Genomic DNA, 6335 nt, shown 5'->3' with positions numbered 1-6335 from the left:
GAAGGTCCCTGAAGCAGGCTGGTGGAGACAAGTTACATTATACATAGGCAGAGAGGCAAAGGAAAATAAAATCCCTTCTGTAAAGGTAAAGAAACGTGCTGTAAAAGGATGGTGCTTTTTAACCTCTTTCTTCTACCAAGTGTCTTGAGGTCAGAGGAGTGCGTTCACCACCTCGTGGATCATGCAATGTTGGGTTTGGGGCCTGAGTTTCATTTGCACCTAAGGCCGGTGCCTTCAAGTGACTGGAGTAAACGAAAATCAGGCCCTCTGACACTGTTGTCTGGCTTCTAGGTGGGCATGTGGGATTCATGTAGGGTCCTGTGTGATGCACCGGCCGAACGCACACGCTGTGCAACTCTCAGAGCAAAAACTGATGGCAAGTTTCTCTTGGAAATTCTAAGTCCAGCCTGCTAATATTCTGCACCCTGACTATCTGAGCCACACAGGGAGAGCATCAGGCCAGTAAGCCCAGAGATGAATGAGGTGCGCATCCAAAGTCTCGTGTGTCTGTCTCATAGCGTTACTGACCCTGTCCATTAGCGGGCGACACTAAACTGCAGAGGGATGGATGGATGTTGCAAAAATGAACCTTGGCCCTTTGTCACGTGAAAGTCCCCTGCTTGCTAGACAATCTGCAGGTTCTGGCAGAGCAAGTGGCATTGTGAGGGGAATGTCATACCATCCACTTTTCCATCCCAAACAGCTTAGTGTGCGTGGAGAAGCCAGTGGAATGACTGCTCAACCCCACGGGCTTTAGCTCAACTGCAAGTGTTTGGGTTCCCTTCAGGAATCACCAGGTGAAACGTTCTGGCCTGCGCTATGCAGGAGGTCAGACGAGATGATCGTAATACCCTGGAAAACCGTGACCAGTTTCCATGGACAACTAGCATTAGCGGGTAGACCTAAGCATTTGTACCATTCTGCCGGGGCACAGAGATGTCATGTTTGGGGAGAAGAGTCTTTTGGACTTGCTGGGGTGGAGGGGGGAGCTGGTTGCTCAACTCTCTTGTGCACCCATCTACGCCAGTTTACATCGGAGCTGCCAGTTCAGGCCCTCTGTGGGAAGGTTAATATTTATGCTCCGGTTCCTAGATAGAAACGGAAAGACAGCAGTGTTATCTGTTGGTTAGAGAGAGGGACTGGGAGTCAGGAGTGCTGGGTTCTATTCCTGGCTTCGGCCTGGGAGGTCTGTTGGGTAGAGAAGGGGGCACTGGCTGTCAGGATTCATGGGTTTGATATCCAACTCTAGAGGGGACAATGTGATTTAGAGGCTAAAGAAGGAGACGTATGTGTTCTTATGGAAAGGCAGTATGATCTAGGGGCTGATACAGGGAATCAGGATTTCTGGGTTCTGTTCCAACCTTTGGGGGAAACAGTGTTATCTCGGGGTTAGAACAGGGGATTGGACATCAGGACTCCTGGGCTCTCCCAGGTCTTGGAGTGAGTGTGGTCTAGTGGTTAGAGCACAAGTCCCACGCAAGGACTCTGGGATTCTATTCCCGACTCTACCTCTGAATTCAGTGCAAGACCTTGGGCAAGTCACATCCCCTGGCTCTGTGCCACAAGCTTCCTCTGCCTTTAAACTGGGGATAAAGCAATTTGAGATGCTCGAATGGAGGGGGCCGATGGAGCGCAGAGTACCACTATGGTGCAGGGATGGAAGTGAATGAACCACATACCTATTTTATTTTTATGGCTAATCTATGAATCCAGAGTGAAAGAGGGAACTATTCCCAGTTCGGCAGCTGAGATACTATGATCTCAGGGACAGATCAGCCTCGCGCTCCACATGCCTGACTTCCCCCTATGTAAAAGGGGAGGCAGGACTCCTGGGTTCTTTTCCCGGCTTTGGTAGGGGGTGTGGCCAACACCTCCCTACCTGGCAGAACAGTGTTCAGGTTTAAGGGTCTGATCCAAAAAAGCCATTGAAATCAATGTGAGCTTTTACACTCAGTTCATGGAGCTATGGATCAAGGACTCGAGCTTTGAGATCTGCCGATGGAATCTTATCCGGTGTCCTGGGCATTCACTCAAGGTTTTACTGTAGGAAACAGCCCAGAGAGTGCATTGGACAGCTGTAGACGGGACAAAGGTTGCCCAGCAACTTTGAGTATTGTCATGCTACACCCTAGTCATCATTCAGAGTAGGGTGAGCCCTGTGTCCCACAGCAGTGGCGATGGCACCAAAATCTCCCATTTATATGATATTATTATAAAATAAATAACATAGTTTTAAAATATATAGGTGTTATGAGAAGAAATTAACTACCGCAAAAGAGATGCCTCAGAGAAGTAGGTGTTGCCTTTGTTTTTAGTTTTTAATATTTTGTGCTGTGATTCATCCACAAAGAATCCAATAACATCCTACCGTTCACTAGCACCCGGCAAGATTCCAAAACATTTCCACAGGCAGTGCAGCTGCTGCATCCCTCCCCCAACTGCTGGAAATGCAGCTGCTTCTGGGGTGGGACATAGCAGCTGTTTAACAGCGCACAGTAATGGCGTTTGGCAGTTTAGGATGGAAGTGAAGGCAATTGGTTCTTGTTACTGCACTGCAAATCAGGAGTAACTCCAGTGGGCCTGGTTTCTCTCTCTGACACTGCTGTAATCAGGAGAGCAGAAACGGAGCCCGAACCACCATCGCCCAGCTTGCAACAAAATTAAAACGGTGACAGCTTTTTGAAAGCAAAGGGTGACTGTTTCTGGTTTGTGTGCCGGCCCTTGGAGTTTGTGGTGGGTGGAGTGAAGAGGTCTAGTCCTTCCCAGCAGGGGTCAAGAAGCAGGCTGTTTGCTCGTTTATTTTTATTTTACCTCATTTTTGTTTTTAATACTTGAACTGTCAGTGATTGAAGTTATGCAGTGATGCCCTGGACTGGAGATCAGATGCACTTTATATTAACTTTTACACTGGTCCCATCCTACCTCTGTTAAGTCCATGGCAAAATTCCCATTGGCTGCAGTGATAGGAGTGGACCAGGAAAGGTTAACTAGTCAAAAAGTCGTTTCTAGGATTTTAGGAGGGATTTGTATTTTTATTACTATTTTTCACATACTGTAGAAGCTGAAGGCCAGATTCTGCTTTCTCTGGTGGAATTCCAGTGTCACTCCATTGGAGTCAATCTAGAATCACCTTACTGGAGTGACTCCAGATTCTATGCTGGGGTGACTCCATTAAAGTCAATGGAGATAGAGACTCCAGATTTTTAATCTATTAACTTCAGTTGAGTTACACAGTGGAATCTGACATCCGTGGAGTAAATCCAGAGTCACTCCACATGTGTCAGTGGAGTTATACTGGGATAAAATTTGGAGCCACTATTGGAGTGACACCAGATTTAGCCTGGCAGCTAACGGCAGAATTTGTTTTTCAGTCTTATGATTTTCCAAGCTTGTTTTGAAACAACTTGCAAAGAAATGTAGCAGCAACACCCATCAACTCTCTCTAACTCCTTGGATCTCTGCTTAAATTTGTTCCTTCTGCAAGCTCTCTGGAGCTGGTGGTAGAAGGTCTGGTTCTTGCAAACTGCTTTGCTATTCTGTAAAATAATCAGCACTTTTTTTTTCATAATTACAACTGACTTGCTTTTCAAAATACAAATATTCAGGGCCAGATCCTGTTTTGCCTACAGGATTTGCTCCTAGATTAGAAAAGATGTTAAGCAAACGTGAAGGGCTTCAGGATTATGAGGGTGAGTTTTGGACACTGTTGGCTCCTAAAATGACAGTGCTGTTTTCACCTCAATCTCAGCAAATTCCGTTCTCCCGTTCACACTGTTCCACTCTCCTCTGACTGAGCCAGATTCTGATCTCGCCTCTGACATATCTGCACTGAAATTACACTGGAGTCAAACTGAAGTCAACATGGGAGATTCTTCTCTCATTTGTCCGGCTGCAAACCACATTCACCCCACTGAATTCAGTGGAGTTACTCCACATTTCACTGGAGCAACAGAGACTGGAATCCCGATCATGGACTTCAGCGTGCTCCACGGGGACCCGGCGTAATAAGAAGAATCACAATTATCAATGGGCCAGATCCTCAACTGGTGTAAATTGGGTCCACTAACTTCAGTGGAGCTATGCAGATTGGCACAACTAACGAATCTGGCTCAGTGCATTCAAAGTAAATTACAAATGTCCCTTCAGCCCTTCCTGTATTTTGCTTAACAACAAAATTACCATCCTCTTGTCTGAGATTACACTTGCAGTGCAAACTTGTGCGTGCGCTTTGTTTTCCTTCTTACCTGGGCACCGTTGTACGTTCCTATCACTCGGTCTAAAACAAAATATCTCTCTTGATAAACCAGCCAGCCACAAAATTCCCCAGCGTTAGCCTTGATTTCCCAGTTGTGTGGCCACTCTGTTGAAAGTCCATTCCTTGTTTTATTTTGTTCTCATCATAGGAAACCTGTAGTTGGGATTGTTACTAGCAGAAACAGATCACATGTTCCATCCAGCTATTTTCATCTCTCCAGCATCTCGCAAAAATAAATAAATTAAAGGCCTGCGAGAGATATAACCGAACATAGAAAAGTAGAGTTAGGCTCGATGTCTGAGTTTTGAGGCATATAGTAAAGGGGAGAAGAAAAAAAAATTAAAATAAAATAAAAAATTAAAATGATGTTGCACAACTTGTAGAAAACAAAGAAGGGAAAGGGTTAATGTATTAAATGTGCTAAATTACATTAAGAACTTAATTTTATTAAAGTATTATTACTTAAGAAACTTGGTGTCATGTGTTGATTGTTTCCTGCATCTTCCTGCCTTCGCTTTGAGATGGGAGAAATTCAAAGACTTGTTGACTGATCCAGTCATTCGAGCTGCCCATTGAGGGTGGCCTCCATCCAGGTCTGGGATTTAAACATAGGAATTGCCAGATTGAATTACACCCAAGGTTCTTCTAGTCCAGTATTCTTTCTCTTACAGCCCTTTCAAAATTGTTTGTCATAATTATGTCATCTCTGGATATTGAAATCCATATCAATGTCCAATCTCTTTCAGAGTCTTGGTATGTTTTTGGCCTTGTCAACTTCCTGTAGCAATGAGTTCCGCAGTCTAAATGATTAGTTATTGGTTTTGAATTTCCCACCTTTTGATTTCATTGCATTGAATTAAAGATTTGGGATTTCCTCTTTGAGCTTTAGCTCAATCCCAAAAAACATTCAGTGGCTGAAGGTGTCTTCCATGGAATATGTTTTTAGAATCAAAATCCATCAGACTTAGTTACAAATTTGAAGTATGGTGGTGATTGGCCAGGAGGTACCTGAGGATAGCGGGCTCTTTAATCTAGCAAACAAAGGCAGGACAAGAATCAACGGTTGGAGGATGAAGTTAGAAGAAATCAGAGCAGAAACAAGGTGACATTTTTAACTGTATGGGTCATTAATCATCAGAGCAGCTTGGAATTCTCTCTCATTTGGGTTGATTTCAATTGAGAGGGGATGGTCTTTCTAAAAGCACCCGCGTGACTTAAGAGTCTCTCTCCCTTTTTCAAAAGTCACATTTGGGATTGAGAAGTCTAAAGCTCATTGATTTTCAACAACACTTCGATACACTCAAGACCCAAGCCCTCCAAGGTTTTCAAGCACCTGCCTCCCATTGATTTCAGTGCTTTGTTCAACCCTACAAGGACAAAAAAGGGAGCAAGTGCCCCAAAAGGGTCCCAAGAAAAAGAAAACCTTATAAATCACTCGCACCAAGGAAACGGAACCTTCTTACCCCGCACGTTGGGCAAGTGACACCCATGCTCTATGCCTCAGTTTCCCCTCTTGCTCTTTGTCAGTCCTGTCTATTTACATCTGTTCTACACACAGTTGTATAACTAAGCTGTTAGGGATATGATTTTTTTTAAATCAATGTACTTATACGAGTACAATGTGGACACAGTTATATAAGGAAAAAGGTGCCTTATAACAGTATAGCTTCTTCCCCTGGAGCTATACCAATATAAAGTACCTTGATATCACTATAGTTGTGTTCACACAAGTGAGGCTGTACTGGTTTCACTATACCAGGCTAGCTAAAGCAGGGCAAATTCTGTGCATAGACCAGGCCTTAGGGGCACGTCTACACAGCCAAAAACCACCCACGGCAGCAGGTCTCAGACCCTGGGTCAGCTCACTTGAGTTTGCAGGGTTCATGCTGTAGGCTAAAAATACCAGCATAGGCATCTAGACAGGCTGGATCCTGGGCTCTGAAACCTGGCGACGGGAGAGGGTCGTGAAACCCAGTCTCCAGCCCCAGCCCAAATCTCTACCCTGCTCCTTTTAGCCTGAGGCGCTGGAGCTGGGCGCTGAGACGCGCTGCCACGGTTTTGGGGTATTTTTGCTGTGCAG

Source organism: Malaclemys terrapin, chromosome 21, assembly GCF_027887155.1.
Source record: "Malaclemys terrapin pileata isolate rMalTer1 chromosome 21, rMalTer1.hap1, whole genome shotgun sequence".
NCBI classification, from domain to species: domain Eukaryota; kingdom Metazoa; phylum Chordata; order Testudines; family Emydidae; genus Malaclemys; species Malaclemys terrapin.
The sequence above is the reverse complement of the archived record's forward strand: the minus strand, read 5'-3'. Positions refer to the sequence as shown.